Raw genomic sequence first — 26,205 nt, 5'->3', positions numbered from 1 at the left:
ACATCAAATATAATTTGCTTTCATTGTCTGCTCCTCATTCTTTGTTTCTGCTTTCTTCATAGATCCTTTTGTTTTCCTGTTTGGTTATTTTACTCTCTGTCATGTCAGATGCTTTCCTCAGCTGGGCTCCTTGACTGCCACTCAAGGATGAGGCTCTAAAGAGCTGACTAGAAGTCCGATATACATGAGTGGGATTTATTCTAGGAAGATCAGGTTGACAATGGGCTTTTTCACCAGGAGCCTCCAAATGTCAATACGTGTAGGTCTTTTTCCTGGTGTGGGTCAGTTTCTGCAGAAAAGAATCTTTCCATCTCCTGGTCTGTTATTCTGAGGCTAGGTTGGGGAGGAGGCAGGAAGAGGAACTCACTTAGAGTGCCAACTTTCACCCCGCTCTGCCTCCCTATGGATCGGATGTCACAAAGTCTCTCTGGTTTAGTTTTTCTAGAAAATAAACCTCCTGGGACTTCCCTGGTAGCCCAATGCTTAGGACTCTGTTCTTCCACTCCAGGGAGCATGGGTTCAATCCCTGGTCAGGGAACTAAGATCCCACAAGCTGTGCAGTGTGGCCCCCCCCACCTCAAAATAATAATAAAAAAGAAAAAAATAAAGAAAATAAACCTCCTCTCTCCTGCAAAACATGGAGCCAGAGTTGGGACCTGCAAAAGTCTGCGTGCCTCTTACAAGTACTTCTAAAGAACCCCTCTGTCTTCAGTCCCCACATCTTTCCTCTCACAGCACCCGGTGCCCCAATTCTTGAGGCTCACCAAGGTTCCAGAGGCCATAGCCCTCACTCAGGTATATGCCACCCCTGTCCCCAGGCACTCAATTTGGACTTTCCTTCTCCCTGCTGATCCCTTCACATTTCCACTGTCTTTATGTGCTGCAGTTCAGGGTTACATATATCTCCAGCACCTAAGAGACTTAAGAGGAAGGGGTGGAAAATGCTTTATCCATTATCTTAAAACTCATCGTCTCAGCAGCCTTTAAATTAACACTGGCCTTTTGTCTTACCTTCAAATCAACAAATACAAGTGGACCATCTCAAAGGGCTCAGAACACTGTCAAGATAAGAGCAACAGCAATGACCACTGTTAGCACCTACTATGTGCCAAGCACTTGGCATAAATAATCCTCACCACAACCTACAAGATAGGTACTGTTACCCCCATGTTACAGATGAGGAAACTGAGGTCCAGCAAGTTGCAGTAACTTGTGCCAGTTCAACACTTTGATAAGTGGCAGGATTGGGATTTGAATGCAGATCTGTCTGGACCCAGATAGCCTCTAATCACCAAAGCCTTATAAACCTACCTCAAGTCACACAGGGGGTGGGTCTCAAATCTCAGGTAATCAGTCACGTCCAACACTCTATTATGCATCAGGGCTTGATAGGGAAGCTACTGTGCCTTCATTCGTGGTGCAAAGAACCCCATTGGTATATATCATCTCTTCAGTTATGTGTTTGTTCTCATCTTGCATTAGTCTGAAGTGAGCCCTCCAGGTGAGCAGCTAGGACTTGAATGTGCAGTGTGCAGCCACAAGACAGGTTTAGAAGAATTCAGCTCAGCAGGACGACTAATGAGCCCAGCCGCCCTCCCCCTGCCCTGACTCCTGCTGATTCTGGAGCTGGAGCAGGCGTAGCCATGGTGATGGTGGCAGTCTGCTGACAGCCAGCCCAGGGAGAAGGAGGGTGGGGGCGAGGGGAGAGGGAACCCGGGGAGAGGCATCCTGCAGGGGAGGGGACCCAAGGTTTCTCCGCAGAGGCTTCTGGGGGGAGGGCCACGGGGGAGGAGCTGCTCCCCCACCCCACCCCCAGCTCCGAGAAGCTGGGCCTCTGCCAGGCGCCCACCTGCTTTTCCAGCCTCCCTAGCACTCACGTTCTCACCTCTTCCCCTGACTCACCACGCAGGTGGGTGACTCACAGCACCTGCCATGTAACCAGGGCAGAGGCGGCCACGGAAGCCTCCTGCTAGGATGTTCAGCTGGCTCCGGGGGTGGGGTGCATATGTGCAGAATCCGAAGAAGGCAGACCTGGGGGGCCTGAGCTTCACGCGGACGGGGTTGAGAAGGTGGTGCTGAGAGCACTCTCTCCGACCATCTGGCCCTGCCCTGCCCCCAGCGCCACCATTTCCTGGTTCACTTCCCTGCTTGACAGCTGTGTCTGGGGATGTCCCTACGCATCGATGCTGCTTGATGGGGAGGGTGGAGAGGCTCTGGGCCCATCCAGGTGCCCACAAATGCATCCAGTGTTCCCCGAATGTCACTCCCGGCCCCATCCCTTTGAAGACTTCCCTGGGCTCTGAGCATCAAGGCTCTGAAAGTGTCTGTGCTCTGCCCTGCCCTTCCCCTCCAGCCCCGCCTCCTTTCTGGGTCCCCACACTCACCTTTCCATGCTCAGCTGTTTTCCCATCCGGGCCCTTGCATAATCCCTGCTCTCCACCTGGGCTCTCCCCACCCCCCTCCTCACCTTTTACCCCTCCAAAATACCAGCTTAAGCATCACCTCCTCCGGAATGCTCACCTCGGCCTCCCAGATCAATCACTTCACCCTGACACCCTCATGAACCTTTTTTCTGCAGCATTCTTCACAGCTGTTGTGTCTGGTTGTCATGTCACTCTCCCCCCAGTGGGACTCAGAAGCCTACAGGACCTCTGTTCCCACTGAATTCCCAAACACCTGGCCCAGTGTTCGGCAGATGGTCCCCAACTCAACAGGAAGGAAGGAAGAGAGGCAGGGAAGGAGGAAGGAAGGAAGAGCAGGAGGGCGAGAGGGACGGAGAGACCCGTCCATTTGTTCTGACCGACCAGGCGGCTGATGCAGCTCGCTGCCCTGTGCCCGCCCCAGCTGGGAGGCAGAAACCAACCTGACCTTGATGATGATGAAAACACCATGCATATTATGGGCTTTGGGCTCTTTAACCAAGCAATCATTTGTCTTACTCTCAAAAATGTTATTTTTTGAAGGTGGAAATAGCTAATATTTCTCACTTGAAAAGAAGTGTTCTTTGGGTACCCTGCCTCCGGCAGGGGTGGGGAGGACCTGCCATCTGGCTTACCTTTCAGAGCATTTGCTTTCTTTCCCACACCCACCAGTCCTGCTTCCCATGTACCCTGAGCCGTAGGATTTCCTGGGGAGTGTGTGCCCATAAAGGCCAGCATCAGGAAAGAGGTTTATGAGAAAGGCAGGGACCAACTTCTGGAGTCAGCTTCCCTAAACATGGATGGCTGAGCTCCTGACACTGGCTGGGGGGGAGGGGGGGAGGGGGGCAGAGGTAAGTGGGGGAAGGGGGGAAATGGAGAAGAAGGAAAGTTTAAGATGTCCTTCCCTGAATAGGGTGGAGAAGCTGGTTCCTGCTCAGCCTTGCCATTCTAGCCGGGTGCTTGCAAAGGGCTCTGGGGAGTGAGTCACCTCCAATAAACCCATGCAGGAGGGATTTTGATAAGATAGAAGGAAGGGTGTTTACACAGGGCCCTTCAATACTAGGCGGGTCCACTGGTGTAGAGGCCAAAGAACGTCCTTTGGAAAAGTAGAGGAAGTCACTCAGGAACCAGAGGGAAGGCAGAGTAACCGATTGCCTCCAGCTTCCATTTTCCTGAGCTTATTTTTAAAGGGCTCTGAGTCAGCCCCACTAGAGAAAAATGTCTTGACATATAATGCAAATCAAAGGCACTCTCTGCCTGGATGACTCTGAGTAAATCATTTTACTTCTCTACTTGAGAACCTGCCTTGAAGCCAGTTCAGATGATTTATCGAGGTCCTTTTCACTCTAATAAATATTTATGGAATTCATTAATGTCTCTTCTATCATGAACTTGAGTTTGAGTTTTTATTCTAGCATTGGCTGACTTTCCACCTCTATGAAACAAAGCTGGTGCATCAGGTTTGGTCGTTGTGTGGGTCTCCAGCCCAATCCCCAGTTCCTGGAAGGAACTGTTTTAAAAAGCAGAGACATCACTTTGCCAACAAAGGTCCGTATAGTCAAAGGTATGATTTTTTCAAGTAGTCATGTATGGATGTGAGATTTGGACCATAAAGAAAGTTGAACACTGAAGAATTAACACTTGAAATGTGGGGGTGCATAAGACTCTTGAGAGTCCCTTGGTCAACAAGGAGATCAAACCAGTCATTCCTAAAGGAAATCAACCCTGAATATTCACTGGGAGGACTGATGCTGAAGCTGAAGCTCCAATAATTTGGCCAACTGATCAAAGAGCTGACTCACTGAAAAAAAACCCTGATGCTGGGAAAAACTGGGGGCAAGAGGAGAAGGGGGCAGCAGAGGATGAGATGGTTGGATGGTATCACTCACTCAATGCACATGAGTTTGAGCAAATTCAGGGAGATAGTGATGGACAGAGAAGCCTGGCGTGCTGCAGTTCACCGGGCTGCAAAGAGTCGGACACAACTTAGCAACTGAACAAGAACAATATTACCCTTCAGGCTTCCCAGGTGGCTCAGTGGTAAAGAATCCACTTGCCAATGTAGGAGATACGGGTTCAGGAAGATCCCCTGGAGGAGGAAATGGCAACCCATTCCAGTATTCTTGCCTGGAGAATCCCATGGACTGAGGAGCCTGGTGGGCTATAGCCCATGGGGTCACAAAGAGTTGGTCACGACTTAGCAGCTGAGCACAGACCTACACGCACATTGCTGTTCTGAAAGGAAACTCTGGGCTCATCAGGAATGATCTAGGGCCAAAGATTTCATTCTCTTTCCCTGCAGTTGCTGGGCCCAGAGTGCTCAGCCTCTGAGCCACAGAGGGCTTCCAGGTGTCTTCCTGTTTCAGACAAATCTTCAAGAAGAGGCAGAGGGACTAGGGAGCTGGTGAGAGTAGAGCAAAGGGAAACAGAGTAAGGGTGGGGGTGCCCTGCTCACAGGTCAGCCCTAGGAAGGATCACAAAGTCCAAAAACCACAGTCAGGACTGAAAGGGCTGCTAGGAGTGACCTGGTCCTAAGAAGCATTCACAGAGGTGAGGTGATCCACCCAGGGTCATCCAGAGAGCAGCTGGAGCTCAGACAAGAGCCCAGTACTTCTGCAAACCAGAAAGAGGTTGCCTTTAGACCTTCGTTCATCCACTGGAAATTCTTCCTGAATCTTAGGGCGCTGCTCATTCCCACCAAGGGTTAACAGGGAATTGAGGTCTAAAGTCTGGTTGGTTGGAGCTGACTTTCTGAGCAGTCATTTCCTGTGAGCTTATGAGCTTACACACACACACACACACACACGCTACAGCAAAATGTAATATTTGGTCAACAGTGAAGAATGTGTTAGCAATCATGAAAGGTCATTTCTAACTCGTAAGATTTGATTAGTTTATTTGTTTATTTTTATTATAAGCCAAAGATAATAATTCATCCATTGACCTCTTGAGACTTAGCCAGTGTGTCAAAAGTCTCACTGAGTTGCCCATAGACACTGTGATCAGAGGGATTCCCTGGTGGCTCAGATGGTAAAGAGTCTGCCCGCAAAATGGGAGTCCTGAGTTTGATCCTTCATCTGGAAGGTTCCCTGGAGAAGGAAATGGCAACCCACTCCAGTATTCTTGCCCGGAAAATCCCATGGATGGAAGAGCCTAGTGGGCTGCAGTCCAAAGAGTCGCAAAGAGTTGGACACAATTGAGCGACTTCACTTTCATTTTCACTGTGATCACAAGGAAAACTATGGTCACTCAGGTCCGAGCATGTGGTAACCCAGACATCTGCACCCCTGCCTCCCTGCAGAGGCCCAGAGAGGGACTATCTCTGGTGATGGACTATCAGAGACAGGCGTAATTATCCCAGGAATGGCCTGCAACAAGCCACTGCCCAGTTAAAGCTGTGGAGGAAGAAGAGTCAGGCTGGGAGGCATGACATTTTCTCATCAGAGACTAGGGAAGGACTTGTAAAGAGTTCTCCATCCCCTGGAGTGGGAGCAGGACCATCTGGGTTCTCCCAGGCCCATGATATAAGGAAATGTAAAAACTGCATTTGTTGGGTCCTGATGAATAGGATGTGGTCTCCATGGAAACAACCTCTTGTCCAGGGCAAGAGAAAGGTTGCCATTATCCCCACCTAAGAGTAGCAACATTAACCTTGACTTCCAAGACCACAGGTGGTGCCCGGGGCAAGGGGTGGCAAGGAGATGAAGACCTGGAGGCGGTGGTTGGGTGACCACCGCTAGCAGGAGGGATGAGCTTCAAGTAGGTGGCACAGTCCAGCAGAAGTAACTGAGTGTCAAGAGTGACATTCTGTTGGAAAATGTGTAAGTCTCCTTCCACGAAGACTGGGTAACTAACAGACCTCGGGGGAATGGAGCAGGGCAGAGAGGAAGCAGGTGTGGGCCAAAACGTAACCTTACAGCAACTCCTCGCAGAATATACGGTGTCCAAGTTAAGAGCACAGCCCAGGAGTAAGGCAGCCTGGGTTTGAATCCCAGCTCCTCCACTTCCTCAATAGGTAACAGGCAGGTGTCCTAAACTTTAGTTTTCTTAGCTGAGAAAAGTTGGGATAATAATACCCACGCAGTATTGTTGATGAAGTGACATCACGCACATGAGGCACTTTTAGTGTCTGGTACATTAGACTAAGTGCTTGTATTATTTACCTATTGCTGTATAACAAATTACTCTCAGGCTTAGTGGCTTAAGACAACAAACATCATCTCCCAGTTTCTGCAGCTCGGGAACCTGGGCGCAGCTTAGCTGGATCCTCCTACCTCAAGGATGCTCGAGGGATGCCTTTAGGCAGTTGATCAGGATGTCCCTGAAAGCTTGACGGGAGGTGGGAGGGGACCCTCCATGCAAGTCCTCTGCATGATTGCTGGCAAGCCTCAACCCCTCACTGTGCCTCACAACATTGGCCGCTGGCTTTCTTCAGGGCACACAATCCAAGAGAAAAGAAGAGCAGAAGAGAGGGCCCAAGAAGGAAGCCACAGTCCTTTTATAACTAATCTCAGAAAGGAACCCAAAGTGGCTCAGCTGGTAAACAATCAGCCTGCCTTCTTTCGATCTGGGTTCGATCCCTGGGTGGGGAAGATCCCCTGCAGAAGGGACAGGTTACCCAATCCAGTACTCTTGGGCTTCCCTGGTGGCTCAGCTGGTAAAGGATCCGCCTGCAATGCAGGAGACCTGGGTTCAATCCCTGGGTTGGGAGGATCCCCTAGAGAAGGGAAAGGCTACCCACTCCAGTATTCTGGCCTGGAGAATTCCATGGGGTTGCAAAGAGTTGGATACGACTGAGAGACTTTAACATTCTGTGCATTAGAAGGGAGTCAGTAAATCCAGCCCACATTCCAGGAGAGAGAATACAGAGTGTAAAGATTCAAAGGTAGGAATCATTGGGGGCCATTTGAGAGAATGCTTACCAGAGCGTTCGTCAGTGTTACCTGTTTTTATTATTCCTCTTGTGTGTTTTATTCCCCACATTATTTTCAATTATGGGAAATAGATGGAAAAACAGTGGAAACAGTGTCAGACTTTATTTTGGGGGGCTCCAAAATCACTGCAGATGCTGATTGCAGCCAGGAAATTAAAAGACGCTTACTCCTTGGAAGGAAAGTTATGACCAACCTTGATAATATATTAAAAAGCAGAGACATTACTTTGCCAACCAAGGTCCGTCTAGTCAAGGCTATGGTTTTTCCCGTGGTCATGTATGGATGTGAGAGTTGGACTGTGAAGAAAGCTGATCGCCGAAGAATTGATGCTTTTGAACTGTGGTGAAGACTCTTGAGAGTCCCTTGGACTGCAAGGAGATCCAACCAGTCCATTCTAAGGGAGATCGATCCTGGGTGTTCATTGGAAGGACTGATGCTAAAGCTAAAACTCCAATACTTTGGCCACCTCATGCGACGAGTTGACTCACTGGAAAAGACTCTGATGCTGGGAAAGGTTGGGGGCGGGAGGAGAAGGGGACGACCGAGAATGAGATGGCTGGATGGCATCACCGACTCTGTGGACATGAGTTTGAGTGAACTCCGGGAGTTGGTGATGGACAGGGAGGCCTGGCGTGCTGTGATTCATGGGGTCACGGAGAGTCGGACACGACCGAGTGACTGAACTGAACTGAACTGAATGCTACTATAAGTTTCCAGTTCTGTCTTTTACTGCTCCTGTTCTGACTGCCAGGAATGCCTGCTTCAAAATACTTATTTATTTATAAAATATTTGAATTTTTTATTGAGTTATAGTTGATTGACAATATTATATTAGTTTCATGTGTGCAATGTAGTGTTCAATATTTTTACAGATTATATTATATTTAAAGTTATTATAAATTATTGGTTATATTCCCTGTGCTATATAATATATCTTTGCAGCTTATTTATTTTATACATAGTAGCTTGTACCTGTTAATCCCTTACTCCTATCTTGCCCTTCCCCCTTCCCTCTTCCCACCAGTAACCACTAGTTTGCTCTGTTTATCTGTGAGTCCGTTTCTATTTTGTTATATTCATTTGCTTGCTTCATTTTTAGATTCCACATATAAATGATATCATACAATATTTGTCATTCTCCATCTAACATATTTCACTAAGCAGGTCCATCCATGTTGTTGAAAATGCAAGAATTTTATTCTCTTTTATGGCGTAGTAGAGTATTCCCATGGAGAAGGAAATGGCAACCCACTCCAGTGTTCTTGCCTGGAGAATCCCAGGGACGGGGTAGCCTGGTGGGCTTCCGTCTATGGGGTCACACAGAGTCGGACACGACTGAAGTGACAGCAGCAGCAGAGTATTCCCATATATATATTTATATATACAGTTTTTCAGTTGCTAAGTCGTGTCTGACTCTGCGACCCCATGGGCTACAGCACGCCAGGCTCACCTGTCCTCCACTATCTCCCAGAGTCTGCTCACATTCACGTCCATTGAGTCAGTAGTGCCATCTCATCCTCTGTCGTCCCTTTCTCCTTTCACCTTCAGTCTTTCCCAGTATCAGGCATCAGGGTCTTTTCCAATGAGTCCATTCTTCACATCAGGTGGCCAAAGCATTGGAGCTTCAGCTTCAGCATCAGTCCTTCCAATGAATATTCAGGGTTGATTTCTTTTAGGATTGACTGATTTGATCTCTTTGTTGTCCAAGGGACTTTCAAGAGTCTTCTCCAGCACCACAATTCGAAAGCACCAATTCTTCGATGCTCAGCCTTCTTTATGGTTCATCTCTTACATCCATATGAGAGTAGTAGAAAAATCATAGCTTTGACTATTGTCGACAAAGTACTATCTCTGCTTTCTCATATGCCATCTAGGTTTGTCTCAGCTTACCTTTGAAAGAGCAAGCATCTTTTAATTTCATACCTGCAGTCACCATCAGCAGTGATTTTTGAGCCCAAGAAAATAATATCTGTCACTGCTTCCACTTTTCCCCTTCTGTGTGCATGAAGTGATGGAATCGGATGCCATGATCTTACTTTTTTGAATATATATATGTATGTGTGTGTTTTGAATATATATAAGTGTATATATATATATACATATATATCTGTTGATGGACACTTAGGTTGCTTCCATATCCTGTGTATTATAAATAATGCTGCTATGAACATTGAAAGTATCTTTTCAAATTAGTGTTTTTATTTTCTTTGAATATATACCCAGGAGTGGAACTGCTAGATCATATGGTAATTCTTTATGAGTTTTTTTAGGAAACTCCATACTGTTTTTCATTGTGGCTGTACCAATTTCCATTCCCCAGTGTACTAGGATTCCCTTTCCTCCACATCCTTGCCAACATTTATTGTGGTCTTTTTGATGATAGACATTCTGACAGGAATGAGGTGATATCTTATTGTGGTTTTGATTTGCATCTCCCTGCTGATTAGCGATGCTAAGCGTTTTTTATGTGCTTGTTGGCCATCTATGTTTTCTTTGAAAAAAATGTCCATTCAGGTGTTCTGCCCACCTTTTAATTGGGTTGTTTTATTTTAATTGAGTTATATGAGCTGCTTATATATTTCGGATATTAACCCATTATCAGTCGTATCATTTGCAAATATTTTCTTCCATTCACTAGGTTGTCTTTTTTGTTTTGCTGTTGATTTCCTTCACTGTGTGAGAGCTTTAAGTTTAATTAGATCTCATTCATTTATTTTTGCTTCTGTTCCCTTGGGCTTAAGAGATAGAGCCACAAAAACATTGCTTACAATTTATGTTCTGCCTATGTGCTTCCAAATATATACACTGTCCAATCCTACTCATCTTTCAAGGCTAAACTCAAAAACCACATCCATGAAACCTTGGCAAATCACCCCATTAAAGGAAGTAATCATTTCTTTCTCTGAAGTCCCGGGGAGATGTGAATAAGGGAAAGAATGGCTACTATGTGGTCAAGAAGATAAATCAATGGCACTTAAATGAGTAGGAGCCAAGTAACTCAAAATACATTTCATGTATTTTTTTCCTCAAAAACAGGCTAGTGAGTTTTGGCTTCCTGGGTCAATGAGGGCATCAGCTCTATTACACTATTATAGAAACTGCTTTGATAGTTCTGCTTGTCCTGGGGTGTCTGAGCACCTACCCATTTGCTGACACTTAGGACTAGTTTTCTCTAATAAGGGTGATACTGGTCCTAAAATGAAGGCTCCTCTGAAGGGTAGGCTTCAGCACTCCTCCACAATACAGAGTCTCATGCCCCATGTAGGGATGAGTGGTTCGGGAGAGAAATCGAACTGTGGTAGCTTGTTCTTCTATGAGTGCTCTCGTGGACTTGAAAATTCCATTTCCAACAAGACTGTTAGGCCTAAACAGAGCCCTATTTCACACTATAGTGGGTCCATGTGTGCTAAGTCACTTCAGTCATGTCTGACTCTTTGTGATCCTATACACTGTAGCCCACCAGACTCCTCTGACCATGGGATTCTCCAGGCAAGAACACTGGAGTGGGTTGCCATGCCCTCCTCCAGGTGATCTTCCCAATCCTGGGATCGAACCCATGTCTCTTACATCTCCTGCAACGGCAGGCAGGTTGTTTACCACTAGTGCCACCTGGGAAACCCATAACGAGATCAGGTATCCCAAAGGAATGAGCTGCCACGTAAACTGCCACAGGGTTTCCAAGGTGGCTGGGGATGGCTGGAGAAAAGAAAAAGTAAAGTGAGTGTGCCTGATATGGAGTCATGGAGCCAAATGGAGTCAATTCAGCCTCAGCTGAGTAAAAGGGCGGTCACGTCAAGAGAAGAGAAGGAAATTCACATCTGTTATCCTCCTGCAGTGTGTCAGACTGAACACTCAATATCCACAGTCCTATTGAATACTTAGGAAAGCCCAGTGAAGAAAGGAGTATTTTCCTCATTTTACAGATAAGAAAATTGAGGTCCAGTGCAGTAAACTGGCTTGCCCAGGGTCATCCCACCAGTAGAACACAGGGCTGCTTGATTCAACATCTGGGTTCCTTCCATGATCCCCACTTATAAACGACTGGAAAAACAGAGGGATAAGCAGAGTTCTAAGACAAGCTAACTAAAGCAATTCCAAAAATAACCATTACAGACCAAGCAAGAAGTTTCATTTAGTTCTCGAAGTTCTCAAATTAAATTTCAGCAAGGCTTCCCTTACTGGACCTGAGTTGTAAGATCAGTACACTTTCTAGAGTGACAACTTGGGGAAGGGGGTGGAAAAGAATGTTTGGGACAATTCATAAGGAGACCCCCCACCACCACCACCACCATGCTTTGCCCCCCATTACCAGCTTCCCTTTATCAGAAGATGAGTATTAAAAGTGATAACACACCAGAAAGCTTACAGGATGGGAAACCTAACTCAAAACATCAGTTTCGATTCTATGTGAACCATCTCTCTCTCTGTACTCTTTCCATCTGGCTTTCTGGTCTTTCATGATTGGGTCCCCTTTCCTGTTCCGAAGGAAATAACTCCCGAAAGGAAGTAGAAGGCTCACATCAAGGAAGATACAGGACTGAATGAAAGCTGCAGGGGAAGATGAGCCCTAAACTGTTGGTGCCAACTCCTTTTCTCTCACATCAACTTGATGAAGTAGATTGGATTAAACTGCTGTTGAGTCTTGTTGGAGGTATGCGGTTATGGACATGGAGAGAAGAGAGGAGTTAGGTGGTTATGGAGAGAAGAGCTCCCTCAAGACAATATGGCACCATTGTTCCATTGATCTGAACAAATACTCTGTAAGCACAAACTCTCAGCCATGCGCTGAGCAATTGGGTACGGTGAAACTCGGGGACAGATATAGAACCTGCCCTCAAAAAAATCTAGAATTCTCCAAGGGAGATACAAAGTGCACACAGAGCTGAAAAATAATGACAGAATGTTACAACTGCCATTAGAAAAATCAAATGACTATTCCTTTAAAAAGAAGGAAATTCTGACACATGCTATAATATGAATAAACTTTGAGGACATTAAGTGAAATAAACCAGTGACAAAAAAACAAATACTGTCTGATTCCACTTATGCAATGTACCTAGAGCAGTCAAATTCATCGAGGCAGAAAGTAGAAAGGTGGTTGTCAGTAGGGGAAGGGAAAATAGGGAGCTGATGTTGAATGGATATAGAGCTTCAGTTTTGCAAGATAAAAAGGCTCTGAAGGTTGGATACTCAACAAGATGAATACACTTAAAACTATTCTACTTTCCTGATGGTCCTGTGGTTGGGAATCCTCCTGCCAATGCAGGGGACACAGGTTCGAGCCCTGGTCCGGGAAGATCTCACATGCCGAAGGTCAACTAAGCCCATGGGCCACAACTACTGAGCCCTCATGCCTACAGCCCATGCTCCACAATAAAAGAAGTCACTGCAATGAGAAGCCAGCCCACCACAACTAGAAAAAGCCCAAGTGTAGCAACGAAGACCCAGCACAGCCAGTAATAAACAAGTAAATAAATAGATAAATAAACATTAAAAAAACAATTCAACTGTACACTTAAAATGTTTAAGATGACAACATTTATGTTATGTGTATTTTGCCATCATTTTTTAAAATTTAAATGAAAAAAAATTACTATCAACTTGCAGAAGGTGAAGCTATGATATATCTAACTGGAGCTGTCAAAGAAGGCTCCATGGAGGAGGGGACATTTGGAATGAGCCTTTTAAAACAGTCGGGCTAAAGATGGACAAAAGGGCATTCCAGGTGAACAGAGACGCAGGAGCAAAGGCATATTGAAAAAAAAAAATCCAGACTTTTCTGTCTTCCATTGCACCAACACTTAAACATTTTTCCAGCGATCAAACCACTGGAGCCTATGTTTGCAACCCTCTACTGTGAAATCTCTGTGAGGCGCGGCTCTCCTGCCTCCCTCCCTTCCTCTCTTCCCGTCCTGCCTCTTCCTGCCTCCCTTCTCACGCTGTCTCTCCAGTGTCTTTTCAACCTTCTAGAATGATCTCCTTGACAAAGGCTTGCTTTCAGCCCAGAAGAGGCGCTCCTGCAGGTATCTTTAATAACAGCAAACACCCAGAGACTCTCACACCTTCATTAACAGACCTTGTTTTGTTGTTCTTTTCCCTCCTTGGATACCAGAAGCTTAAGAAGAAATTACCTCAAGAAAAAAAGAAAAGAAATGACCTCATCACCCACACAGGCAGATCTTGACTGTAAAAGCAGTCTTTCGGACAGACGCTTCCAGTGCCAGGTCTCCCTGGTTAAGGGCAGTCTTACACACCAGCACCCTGACGGGGGAGGCGAGGGGAGAGGCTCGGAGGGCGGGTTCCAGGGAGAATTTTCCCATCTTCAGAAGGATTATTAAAGTTGGAACTTATGCTTCTCCATGTTAATCATTGAGGTTGAAGGCAAGAATCCTTCTGTTTCTAATGAGAATGCATGCATGTGTGCGTGCTAAGTTGCTTCAGTCATGTCCGACTCTTTGAGACCCCATGGACTGCAGCCTGCCAGGCTCCTCTGTCCATGGGGATTCTCCAGGCATGAGTACTGGAGTGGGTTGCTGTGCCCTCCTCCAGGGAATCTTCCCGACCCAGGGACCGAACCTGTGGTTCTTATGACTCCAGAATGGCAGGCGGGTTCTTTACTACTGGCGCCACCTGGGGAGCCCCTCATGAGAATGGTGACCAGGCAAAGGGAAGTCGTTTCAGGCTCCAGGAAGAAAGCCTGCCTTGTGCCTGCCCGTGTGGCTTCAGGTCCACTGATCTGGGTGGACAATGCCAAGCTTTCCCAAATGTCCGCAAAGTGCACACTTAGGTAGCAGGGTTGTTCAAAACGTGTCTGTTACAGCAAATCCGCTGACCTTCCGTGAAGACCCTGCTGTTTCACGCTGCTCAGTGTGACTTGGAGAGAATCCTGGATCTCCAGTTAGAAAACTGCCCAGTTTTCAGTTATCTGTCTTTTTGTCTTGTCCTTTATTTTTGATTCTTACCTTTAGATTTGAGTGAGGATTCCTAGGCTTTTTGGGTTGAATCATGCCACGTCCTGGAAGACCACTGGCCCTGATCATCTCCACAGCCCGTCTCTGCTCTGGAGAGCCGACACTGGCCCTTTCACAATACCTTCAGCTCAGTCTAGACAGTTTTCGAGTAATCAAATGCTGGAGGGAAGGCAGAGTTCAGGGTGAGGTGGGGAGTCAGCCTAACGATTTCTTTGTTGGAATGATCCCTTGGGAGTCAGTGGGAGTGGAAATCCAATTTAGGGACTACAGTCCTTCCTTGGTGTCTATTCAATTCCATTAGAAATTACCATAGCAAAATCCTGGCATCTCAGCATTGAGAGGAGCTGGAGGTGTTATCTCAGCCAAGCTCAGCATTGCACAGGAGTCCTCCAGAAGCATCCCAGCTGGCTACTGCCACTCAAAGAATCAGACATGTTCTCTGATGGAGTGAAATTAATTAGAGAAGCCTGCAGACTAGGTGAAAACTAAAAATCTGCTTATGTTGTAGCTTACATGCACGGATACTAATGCCTGGCATATGTGCCCATAATAATTGTGTGGACTGACGAACTGACTGACTGATTGAATGAATTATAAAATGGAGTAAATCGGCAAGGAGGCAGAAAGAGGAAGGAAGGAAAGTAATTGCAGTGATGAGAAACAGTGGGAAGGGGTGGGGGAAACCTTTTCCTCTAAGGATTTTTTTCCCAGGTTTCATGGGGAGTAGGGTAGGGAGAGGGCTTCCCAAGTAGAACCAGCGGTAAAGAGCCTGCTTGCCAGTGCAGGAGGTGTAAGAGGTGAGGGTTTGATCCCTGAGTCGGGAAGAGCCCCTGGAGGAGGGCATGGCAACCCGCTCCAGTATCCTTGCTGGGAGAATCCCACGGACAGAGGAGCCTGGCAGGCTATAGTCCACGGGGTCACACAGAGTTGGACACGACCGAAGAGACTTAGCACACGCACAAGGTAGGGAGGGTGGCCTGATTGTCTCAGCAGATGTTTTTCATTCCCTTACAACAGCTCTTCGACCGACCAGCAAAACCCCCGATAATCTAATATATAATTAATTGCATCAGATTTTACAAAGAAATCTATTTGTGAATTGAATTCAATTACTTATAATTAATAAAAATTACTGAAGATAAATATTGCCTATTTCTGACTTGATTTCTTAAGATTTTCTCCCACCCTCCCTCTCTCCGTCTCTCTCACACGCCCGTGCACGCGCATACACACACACACACACACAAACCCCAGCGCATACAAATCATTGCTCTTGGCCTCCTCGGAGGGAGCTAACTAGACAAACCAGCTAACAGCTACCTTTGCTCTAGCTCAGGCACCCTCCAGCTTTAACTCTCACCCCCAAACAGCTGACTCCGGACCCATTAGGATGGCAAAGGTCCTCCCGGCACTTCCCAACCATCACCCTCTCATTCCCACACAGCCATCCCAGCTCTGTGTGCGGGCATGGCTGCTCAGCTAGAATAGCCTCATCCCTGGCCGCAGACAGGTGGCAAACGGGCGCTGCATCCTCCCTGCAGTGTGGGAGGGTTGGGGAGAATTCCCAGGGGTGCAGACTGCAAGCGCTCCCTGAAATCTCAAGGTGACAGCAGCTCACACAGCCTTGCAAGACTGCACAAGGCAGTCCTGGACACCACGGGCTCAAATGAGCCAGTGTTTTCTCTGCCCTCCCTCCTTCCCACCCCTTCACATGCCCTGGAAACGGTTCCCACCCACCTGGCACCACAGCAAACTCCCTCCCCTGTGTGTGCCAAGGTGCCCGGTGTCTGAGTCTTCCCTGCAAGACTTCAGCCTCCAGCACAGTCCCTTCTGGAGCACATGGGGATGTGGTGAGGACGGCAGCAAAGGCTACAGAGGCTGGTGCCGAAAATGCTCCTTGTGTTCTGGATCCTTCCGGGATAGGTAACCTCTCCCAACGGGGGCCCCCACCCTCCCCCAGTATCTGAGATTGGGAAACCAGGGGGCATCAGCGCCAAGGGAGATCGATAGAAGGAAACCACATACTGTTTTTCTGGCATGAAGAACAGCCAGTTCAGATAGCACCAGCCAGATCCTCCCGGTGTTCAGTAATTCAGCTACAAATAGGCCCTTGGCTTTTTGCTTTTCATTTTTTAGATAATTGGAACTATAACTCACCAAACATCTACTAGCTATCCTGTGGTACTTAGACACAGAATTCTCAATGTGGAAAAGACCCTAGACAGGAATCAAGGTTTCCGGAGCTCCTCTGCTGCATCTGACCCTCTGCCATAAGATTGACATTATTCATCAAATGCGGGCTGTCATTTCCAACCCTGTGAATCAGAATCGATCATTCCACCTCATCCTCCCTCAGCATTTCATTGGCCCAAAGATTGCTGGGTGTTTTTCACGCAGCTCTGTTCTGCAGTGATTGGGTGTCCTGTCTGTCTCTCCACTCAGGCTGGGTGCTCTCTGAGGGCAGGTCATCATCTTCCTGGGTCCCTCTCAGCTCTGAGCATAGACTCAGATACATGGGAACTCAACAAAGATTCGTGCAGTGGAATTCCTACCTTCTGCTTTCTGTCCCAAGAAATAGCAATTTATCTTCAGCAAAGGGAGACTGGCCCTCCATGGGAATGGCTCCCACACATGGGTGCATGCTAAGTCGCTACAGTTCTGTCTGATTCTGTGCAACCTTATGAAGGGTAGCCTGCCAGGCTCCTCTGTCCATGGGATTCTCCAGGCAAGAATACTGGAGTGGATTGTCACACCTTCCTCCAGGGAATCTTCCCTACCCAGGGATTGAAACTGCATCTCCTACATCTTCTTTATTGGCAGGCAGGTTCTTTACCACTAGCGATACCTGGGAAGTCCAAGAGATGACCCCCAAAAGTCACAGGTACTTGGCTGGGTCCTCCTCACCCTCATCCAGGGCCTCTGGGGCTCCACTTCTCTGCCTGGAGTCCCTGTGAGCAAGAACCAAGTCCATTCTGCCTTTGAGCTCACACAGTTCAGCTCAGCTGAAGACTCACAGCCAGTGTATATGCTCCCTGACTCGGCCATGAGGCAATTCCTGTCTGCACGTCTGTCTCATCCAGGAAAGGGAAGAAGAGTTATAGGGCAGCTCAGGATTCATCACCCTGATTTACTCATGGTGTTTCCCACAAAGAGAGACGAATCTGTTTCCATGGGATGGGTGGCAAGCCAGGAGGTCATAGCCATGAGCACCCCTTCCTCACCGCCCATCCTCGTCACCCTTGAACCGAGGTGACTGAGGCCTTATTTCTGACACAAAATCTTCCTGTGTTGCATTTGATTATGACCATTGAAGACAAGTCAATGACGCCTTTTTAAGGTATAGAACTGACCTGTCAATATCCAAACACAGACACCCTACCCCATGTGTGGGATTTTGTGTGGTTGAGTTTTGTTTGTTGTTGTTCCTGGACTTGGGAGAGACCTCCAGAAAAGCAAAGGTGGGGAACTTCAGTGGGCCCCAACCAGAGATCAGGGCAAAAGCAAATCCAAAGGCACGGAGGGGTCTCCAGGCTCAGAGGAACTTCGGGAGAGGGATTAATTCCTCCAGGGAAAGCAGTCCTTCCAGCAGGAACAGCTTCCAAAGCTAACAACATTTCCCCGAACGCCTGCCTGACAGCGTGACCTAAGTCCAATTCAAAAACGCATCTGAAGAATTGAAGGCAACAACTTCGATAATTTTATTCAGAACTGGAAAAAAGTGACCTTGGGCTAAGAATCCTCCAGCCCAAAGGAATGATTTAAGTGCACATGTTATTGCTAATGTTTAATCTGCTATACCAGCACCCAAGAGGACAGAACAATTCCTCCTTTCAAACTTCCTCAGACTCCTCCCATCACAGAATCTTCCGGAATGGAGCAATTTGGACTTTAAAATGCCAACTATTCTTGCCCATTATCTTCCAGTAGAATGCTGCTTTTCAGAGCCTGAGTCCCATCTCCTGCTTTTTGCCCTGACAGCCGTGGATCGTGCAGATCACATGGACAAATCAGGGTTGCGTAAGTCCTTCTTGGTGTTAAAGTTGAAAACAAAAATGATTGGGCACCACTCTGCCTTTGACTCAGCTCTGAAAATAAGTCAGATGCTTTCTTTAATTTTCAGGTGCATTCAGGCCGCAAGCGCCCTACAGGTATGTTTGAAAACCCTTTTGAGAGGATTTGGGACTCCCCTGGTAGTCCAGTGGTTAAGGATCCACCTGCCAATTCAGGGGACACAGGTTCAATCCCTGGCTGGGGAACTAAGCTTCCACATGCTGCGGAGCAAGTGACCCCATGTGCTGCAACTACTGAAGCCTGGGAGCCACAACAAGAGAAGCCACCGCGATGAGAAGCCCAAGCACGGCAACTAGAGTGTAGCCCCCGATCGTCACAACTAGAGGAACCCTATGTGCAGCAGTGAAGGCCGAGCAAAGCCAAAAGTAAACAAATAAATAAATTTAAAACTAAAATTAAAAGGACAGAAAGCTAAATTTTGAAAAAGAAAAAGCAAGGATCACGTGTCCCGTGGTGCCTCTTGGGCACATCTGAGTCATGGCTCTCCAGCTCTGAGAAGGCATCCTTGATATATGCTTTCCCTTATCTGTGCTCACACCTGACATGTGTGCCTAAACTGTCTTCACAACACCTGCAAGGGTGATAAACCATCCACTCTCAGAGACGTGTTCAATATTTGTCACATTTCTCAACCTACTTTTGGTTCAAAGCTTTCAGAGGGGTTGTTCGGCTTCCTCACATAAGTGGACACAAGGTTTATACCTTCCAGGCTGATTTGTTGCCCTCTGCAAGATTTGCCACCGCATTACAAATTTTTGGACATTTGAATCAATTTTTTGATAATATTTTCTAAAATAATGTTTCCATTTCTAGTCGCTGACTTGAAAAAGTAATACGGCATTTTTACTGTAAAGTTTTACTCTATATACAATACATATATATTTTGCTATTAATGTATGCTTCTCCCTAATTTAAACCTTTAATAACTTAAATCAACTTGCTTATTCATGTGTACACTGTGTTCAGACTCTGTACCAGACAGGGAATTAAGGAAAATATGAACTGCATTATTTGGGCTCAAGGAATGCCCAATCATGTTCAACAAATAACACAAAATAGCATAAAATACAGTCCTGAGAAACCTGTACGCGAGTCAAGAAGCAACAGTTAGAATCGGACATGGAACAATGAACTGGTTCAAAATTGGGAAAGAAGTACGTCAAGGCTGTATATTGTCATCCTGCTTATTTAACTTATATGCATAGTATATCATGTGAAATGCTGGGCTGGAAGAAGCACAAGCTGGAATCAAGATTGCTGGGAGAAATATCAATAACCTCAGATATGCAGATGATAATACTTTAAAGGCAGAAAGCAAAAAGGAACTAAAGAGCCTCTTGACAGAGGTGAAAGAGGAGAGTGAAAAATCTGGCTTAAAACTCAACATTCAAAAAACTAAGACTGTGACATCCAGTCCTGTCACTTCATGGTAAATCGATGGGGAAAAAACAGAAACAAATTTTATTTTCTTAGGCTCACTGTGGACAATGACTGCAGCCAGGAAATTAAGGAACTTTCTTGCTCCTTGGAAGAAAAGCTATGACAAACCTAAATAGTATATTAAAAAGCAGAGCCATCACCTTGCTGACAAATGTTCATATAGTAAAAGCTATGGTTTTTCCAGTAGTCATGTACAGATGAGAGAGTTGGACCATAAAGAAGGCTGAGTACTGGTGCTTTCAAATTGTGGTGCTGGAGAAGACTCTTGATAGTCCCTCGGACAGCAAGGAGATCAAACCAGTCAATCCTAAAGGAAATCAACCCTGAATATTCATTAGAAGAACAGATGCTGAAGCTGAAGCTCCAATACTTTGGCCATCTGATGCAAAGAGCCGACTCATTGGAGAAGACCCTGATGCTGAGGGCAGAAAGTGAGGATGAGATGGCTGGATGGCATCACCGATTCAATGTACATGAGTTTGAGCAAATTCCAGGGGATAATGAAGGACAGGGAAGCCTGGTGTGCTGCAGTTCACGGGGTCACAAAGAGTCAGACACAAATGAGGACTGAACAACAGCGACAGTGCTAGATCAGTAGGGTGCGTGAGCCATCAGCTCAGGAACCAGTTTATAGCCTTCAAATCTCCAGAAAAACAGGATTCCCACCACAAAACTGGCCCAACATAGAGGATGGATGACAGCCAGATTCTTGACTAGCAACTGTTTCATAAGAGAACTGGAATGACCTCTTGCAGGACAAGTAAAAAAAAACTTCTATAAAGAACCCTGTGGAAAACATGAACCGATCCTTTTACCAGCCCCAACTTGGAGAGACTCTGTCCCGGGGTGTTTCTAGGGTAAGATGGAGGAGAGAGACCCATCTGACTCACAAAAAAGAAGGGCCTCCACTCACCTTGGGTGCACCCGGTCCCAGAGCAATGGGCTTCGGCCCTCTCTCACCTAGTTCCAAGGGGTTCATTTCACAAAAACTTACCGTAGTCCTAAGACTGTATCAGCCTCCCACTCTCATCTCAGTACCATAGCAGTCCACATCTCCTGAGAGTTGACAGGCACATTATCAGGAAGAAAGGGAAGAGCAAACCTTGACTGCAATTCAACCTTGGAGATCATCCTCCCAAGAGTTCTCAGCATCTTTTGACAAATGGCACCATCCAGAGCCCTGGAGACATAACGATGGCTCCAGGCCAGCTTTCCTTGCCCTTTTAGCAGCAGACACTTTCACTTAGATCTTCCCCTATGAGCGGATTCGGTCAAACAAGTGAATCCCAAATTACATAAATCCAGTAGGTACAATTTAAGGGGTGTGTGTGTGGGGGAGAAGCAAAACATTTTATAGTAAGAGAGAGGACACATTATCATCATGACTAATATAGGATAAAATTTAGAGTATCTGATACTGGGGGGATGGGGAGAATTATTTTAAATAATTTGAAATTCATACCCCTTCTTCTAAGTGAGATTGTTGTTATTAAGTCACTAAGTCGTTTTCAACTCTTTGCAACCCCATAGACTCCATAGTTAGGGCTTCCCAGGTGGTGCTACTGGTAAAGAACCCACCTGCCAATTCAGGAGACATAAGAGACATGGGTTCGATCCCTGGGTTGGGAAGATCCCCTGGAGAAGGGAAAGGCAACCCATTCCAGTATTCTTGCCTGGAGAATCTCATGGATAGAAGAACCTGGCAAGATACAGTTTATGGGATTACAAAGAGTCAGACATGACTGAAGTGACTTAGCATGCACTCACACATGGACTCCATAGTGAGTTCCCAATTCCATTTAAAATAAACCTCAATTCATTGACTTAGGGGTCAAGTCTTGACAATAGTCTCCACAAGACTGTAGTATTTGGGTCTGTAAGATGAATGACTTTGGCCAAATTACTTAACCTCTCTGGTATTGTTTCCTTCACCCTAAAGATGAAGCTGTGATTCTTAGTTTCTCTTCCAGCTCTCAAAATTTTAAATTCTATGACTACACTACACAGAAATAGCCTTACCCTTAAATAACTGTTCTTTATTTAGGGAATAACTTCTGTAGGTAGTAACCTTCAGCATCCCAAGAAATGCACAGAGCCACATGCAGTAGGCTGGGACAGACTCCTTCTCCAGGGAACTTAAAAGCAGTCTTCCAGAACCACCAGGGTGATCCACTCACACCAGCCTTAGAGTCACACTTGACCCAAAAAGAGCCACACCGTCTGCAGGGATAAGGAGCTCTGAAAAAGTAGGGCAGTGATGGAAACTGTAGGATGTTTAGACACAGCTGGATGGGATTTCAGGAAGTGAAGGGTCAAATGACAAGGTGACTGTCATGCTGTCAGCACATTATTCTTGCAATGATTGGGTTTCTGGACATCAAGTGTTCAAACTGCCCCAAGGGTTTGGAAGATGAGGTTGGGAGGAGAAGCAGAAGAGGGAGGGAAGGGTGAGGTGCTTTTGTGTGGACTGACAAGTTACCCTGACACTCACCTGAGCCCCTGAATGAGGCATTGTTTGTGCTCCTGGTAACCAGAGCTTCTCTGGTGTGTCATATACAGTACAGGCTTCTCCACCCTTCCCGCTGGGCCTGAAGGGCGTGTTGGATATGTTGAAACAATTCTAGGCTCAAGAAGATGGCTCACTAGCGACCGAAGACGGCGCCCAGACACTGCCCTGGGCCTCAGGCAACTTGGGGAGTTCTGCTGTGTCAGGCACCCAGTGCTATGGTCTTCTCGTCTTCCAAAAAGGCTGTGGCAAGCTGGCTGGTGTGAAACGGAGGAGCTTTAGGTGGCATGGACCTTTTGCCTGTATCCCTGAGGGATGGAAAGAGAAGATGCTCTGGGAGCTCTGACTTCAGGACCTGACACCTGTGGACATTTCCTAATCCAGAAAGCAAAGGGACTACATTTGTTCAGCAGGAGAAGTGACCTCTGCTCATCTTGGGTGTAGAGATTGCCTGTTGCATCCATTAGAGCTCAGTGACACTTCGGGGAGCACATGCATGCAAACACACAGACACAAGTGCCCACCCCTCAGCCATCCCCTCTGCTGTGACCAAAGTGCCCCAGGCTCCCAGAGAATGTGAGAATGTGCTCTGCTTTCTGTCAGGGTGACAGCGGGTGGAACCAGATGGATCAAGTGCTGAAGAAAGGTCCCAGTTTGACATGAAAGTTGCTGAATTTGCTACTGGTACCAAAGCAGGGCAGAGGCTTCCCCGGTGGCTCAGCAGTAAAGAATCCACCTGCAATGCAGGAGCCGCAGGTGATGTGGGTTTGATCCCTGGTTGGGAAGACCCCCTGGAGGAGGGCATGGCAACCCACTCCAGTATTCTTGCCTGGAGAATCCTATGGACAGAGGAACCTGGCGGGCTACAGTCCATAGGGTTGCAGAGACATGACTGAGTGACTGAGCATGCGTGCACCGAAGCAGGAGACTTCAGCCTCCATTCCAGTGGCCAGAGCACAAACCCCACCCCTGGATCCAAATCCTTGTGGGGTCTCTGAGCACAGGTCCCCGATAACTCCACACTGAACAGAAATGAAGCCCATGCCTGTCTTTGGGCTCTGGTCACCCCTGCAGGTAAAGGCAGGTTGGGTGTGGCTCCTTGGAGACTCCCTGAAGAACACCTGTTCTGAGAAATGCTAAGGATGACTCACCACGTGGCACTCTTCCCTTGGACTCAACCCTGACTCTGTGCTTAGCCAGCTCAGAGCAGTCACAGCGGGTGGCTCTTGGATGAGTCGTAAAACAAGAGGCTGACCATTTACACTCCTGGTGGGGGTGCACAAGATTTTCAGAAAAAAGCAGGCAGAACCAATTTCTATTCACTCTCTCTCCTTCTGGATTCTGTTTGCCTGTGGTGATGATGGCAAGTGCCATGAGAAGTACTAATACAATTTTCACTGCTTCTAAAACTACTGTCGAAAGTTTCTGACCAATGTTCAACGAGAAGAGTTAAACTAAGAAGGCCACACAGTTTGTTTTTCAGCATAAATGATCAGATTATATAGCCAACAATCTAAATCTGTACCATTCAATATGGCAGCCCCTAGCCACACGTGGCCCTTTAGGTAGGTTTGCAGGTTTAGTTGCTTAGTTGTTTCCACCTCTTTGTGACCCCATGGACTGTAGCCCGCCAGGCTCCTCTGTCCATGGGATTTCCCAGGCAAGAATACTGGAATGGGTTGCCATTTCTTTCTCTAGGAGACCTTCCTGGCCCAGGGACTGAACCCGGGTCTCCTGCATTGCAGGCAGACTCTTTACTGACCCCATTTCAATCAAATTCATTGAAATCTAAAATGCAGTTCCCCGGTCACACCAGCCATATTTCAAGTACTCACAGGTGGCTAGCGGCTGCAGTAATAGACAGCAAGCTACAGAGCAGCTCCACCACCACGGAAATTCCTGTTGGATAAGACCTGATCTGAACACACGGCAAGTGTCAGAGACTCAGTTAACCACTCATTCATCTGTTTATTCAACAAATATCTATGGAGGGTTGGCTTTGTTTCAGGGGAACCAAGAGAAAAACCAGGTGGTCTCTGTACTCCAGGACTTTGATGGGCACGCACGTGTGTAATCATAGCTATGTACCTTTTCATCCCGAGAATAAAACAAGCCTCACACAAGTGAAGAGAACTCTTACAAAAGGTCAGCTTTAGGGCAGAAGAACGGGGGAGGGTGTCAGCTGGGTGAGCTTATAAATCTTTCATTCAACACCTGCTTGCAGATGTGTGGGTGGTAGGTTAGCTTAGACTTGATAACAGGTGTCATAGCCACAGAGCAAGAAAACCAAGGAAAGGCAGCCCAGACCCAACATTCTCCTAGGAGAATTCCTGACTGTGCCTTTTAAAGAGGGCATCTTTGTGAATGAGCTGGCGGGGGAGAGGGCCATTTCTCACGCCATCCTGTCCTAAGGACGCGGGTAAGCTAAGTTTGCCATTCAGCTCCTGGAATTCCTGCACACCCAACTACCCTCCACACTGCTGAGAAAGTGGTGAGCAACCAGCTGGCTTTTTCTCCAGCACAGCTGCTCCTTGTTTGAAGGATTTTCACCGAGTGATTTTAAATGTTTTTACAAGGTGTTCAAATTGGGCAACTGTATTTGATATTCAGAGTCTGGGAAAGCAATCACAAGGCACCAAGAGTGACTGGTTCCCACAGAACTTTTCAGCCCGAGGGAGGGGACGTCTGGGGAAGAAAGACATCAGAGTAAAGGGCAGACCCTTTACTCTTTAGTCACTTGAAATACCACCTGAAAAGGATGACTTGAGCAGGAAAGAAGCACATGGAAAATGCAGGAAGCTGCATCAGAGCTCCCAGGAAAACGAGGAAGTATTTTTCAACCTTGAGGGAGTTGTAATGAATTATAGTTGGGTGATATGGTGCCATAAGGTAGTGTCATCTGCATATCTGAGGTTATTGATATTTCTCCCAGCAATCTTGATTCCAGCTTGTGCTTCTTCCAGCCCAACGTTCCTCATGATGTACTCTGCATAGAAGTTAAATAAGCAAGGTGACAATATACAACCTTGACGTACTCCTTTTCCTATTTGGAACCAGTCTGTTGTTCCATGTACAGTTCTGACTGTTGCTTCCTGACCTGCATACAGGTTTCTCAAGAGGCAGGTCAGGTGGTCTGGGATTCCCATCTCTTTCAGAATGTTCCACAGCTTATTGTGATCCACACAGTCAAAGGCTTTGGCATAGTCAATGAAGCAGAAATAGATGTTTTTCTGGAACTCTCTTGCTTGCTCCATGATCCAGCGGATGTTGGCAATTTGATCTCTGGTGCCTCTGCCTTTTCTAAAACCAGCTTGAACATCTGGGATTTCACGGTTTACATATTGCTGAAGCCTGGCTTGGAGAATTTTGAGCATGACTTTACTAGCGTGTGAGATGAGTGCAATTGTGCAGTAGTTTGAGCATTCTTTGGCATTGCCTTTCTTTGGGATTGGAATGAAGATTGACCTTTTCCAGTTCTGTGGCCACTGCTGAGTTTTCCAAATTTGCTGGCATATTGAGTGCAGCACTTTCACAGCATCATCTTTCAAGATTTGAAATAGCTCAACTGGAATTCCATCACCTCCACTAGCTTTGTTCGTAGTGATGCTTTCTAAGGCTCACTTGACTTCACATTCCAAGATGTCTGGCTCTAGGTCAGTGATCACGTTATCGTGACTATCTTGGTCGTGAAGATCTTTTTTGTACAATTCTTCTGTGTATTCTTGCCACCTCTTCTTAATATCTTCTGCTTCTGTTAGGTCCATACCATTTCTGTCCTTTATCGAGCCCATCTCTTGATGAAAGTGAAAGAGGAGAGTGAAAAGTTTGGCTTGAAGCTCAACATTCAGAAAACAAAGATCATG

Source organism: Moschus berezovskii, chromosome 16 (genome assembly GCF_049115385.1).
Source record: "Moschus berezovskii isolate FMDL1 chromosome 16, NW_MosBer_1.0, whole genome shotgun sequence".
Classification (NCBI taxonomy): Eukaryota; Metazoa; Chordata; class Mammalia; order Artiodactyla; family Moschidae; genus Moschus; species Moschus berezovskii.
This window is presented reverse-complemented; position numbering follows the sequence as displayed.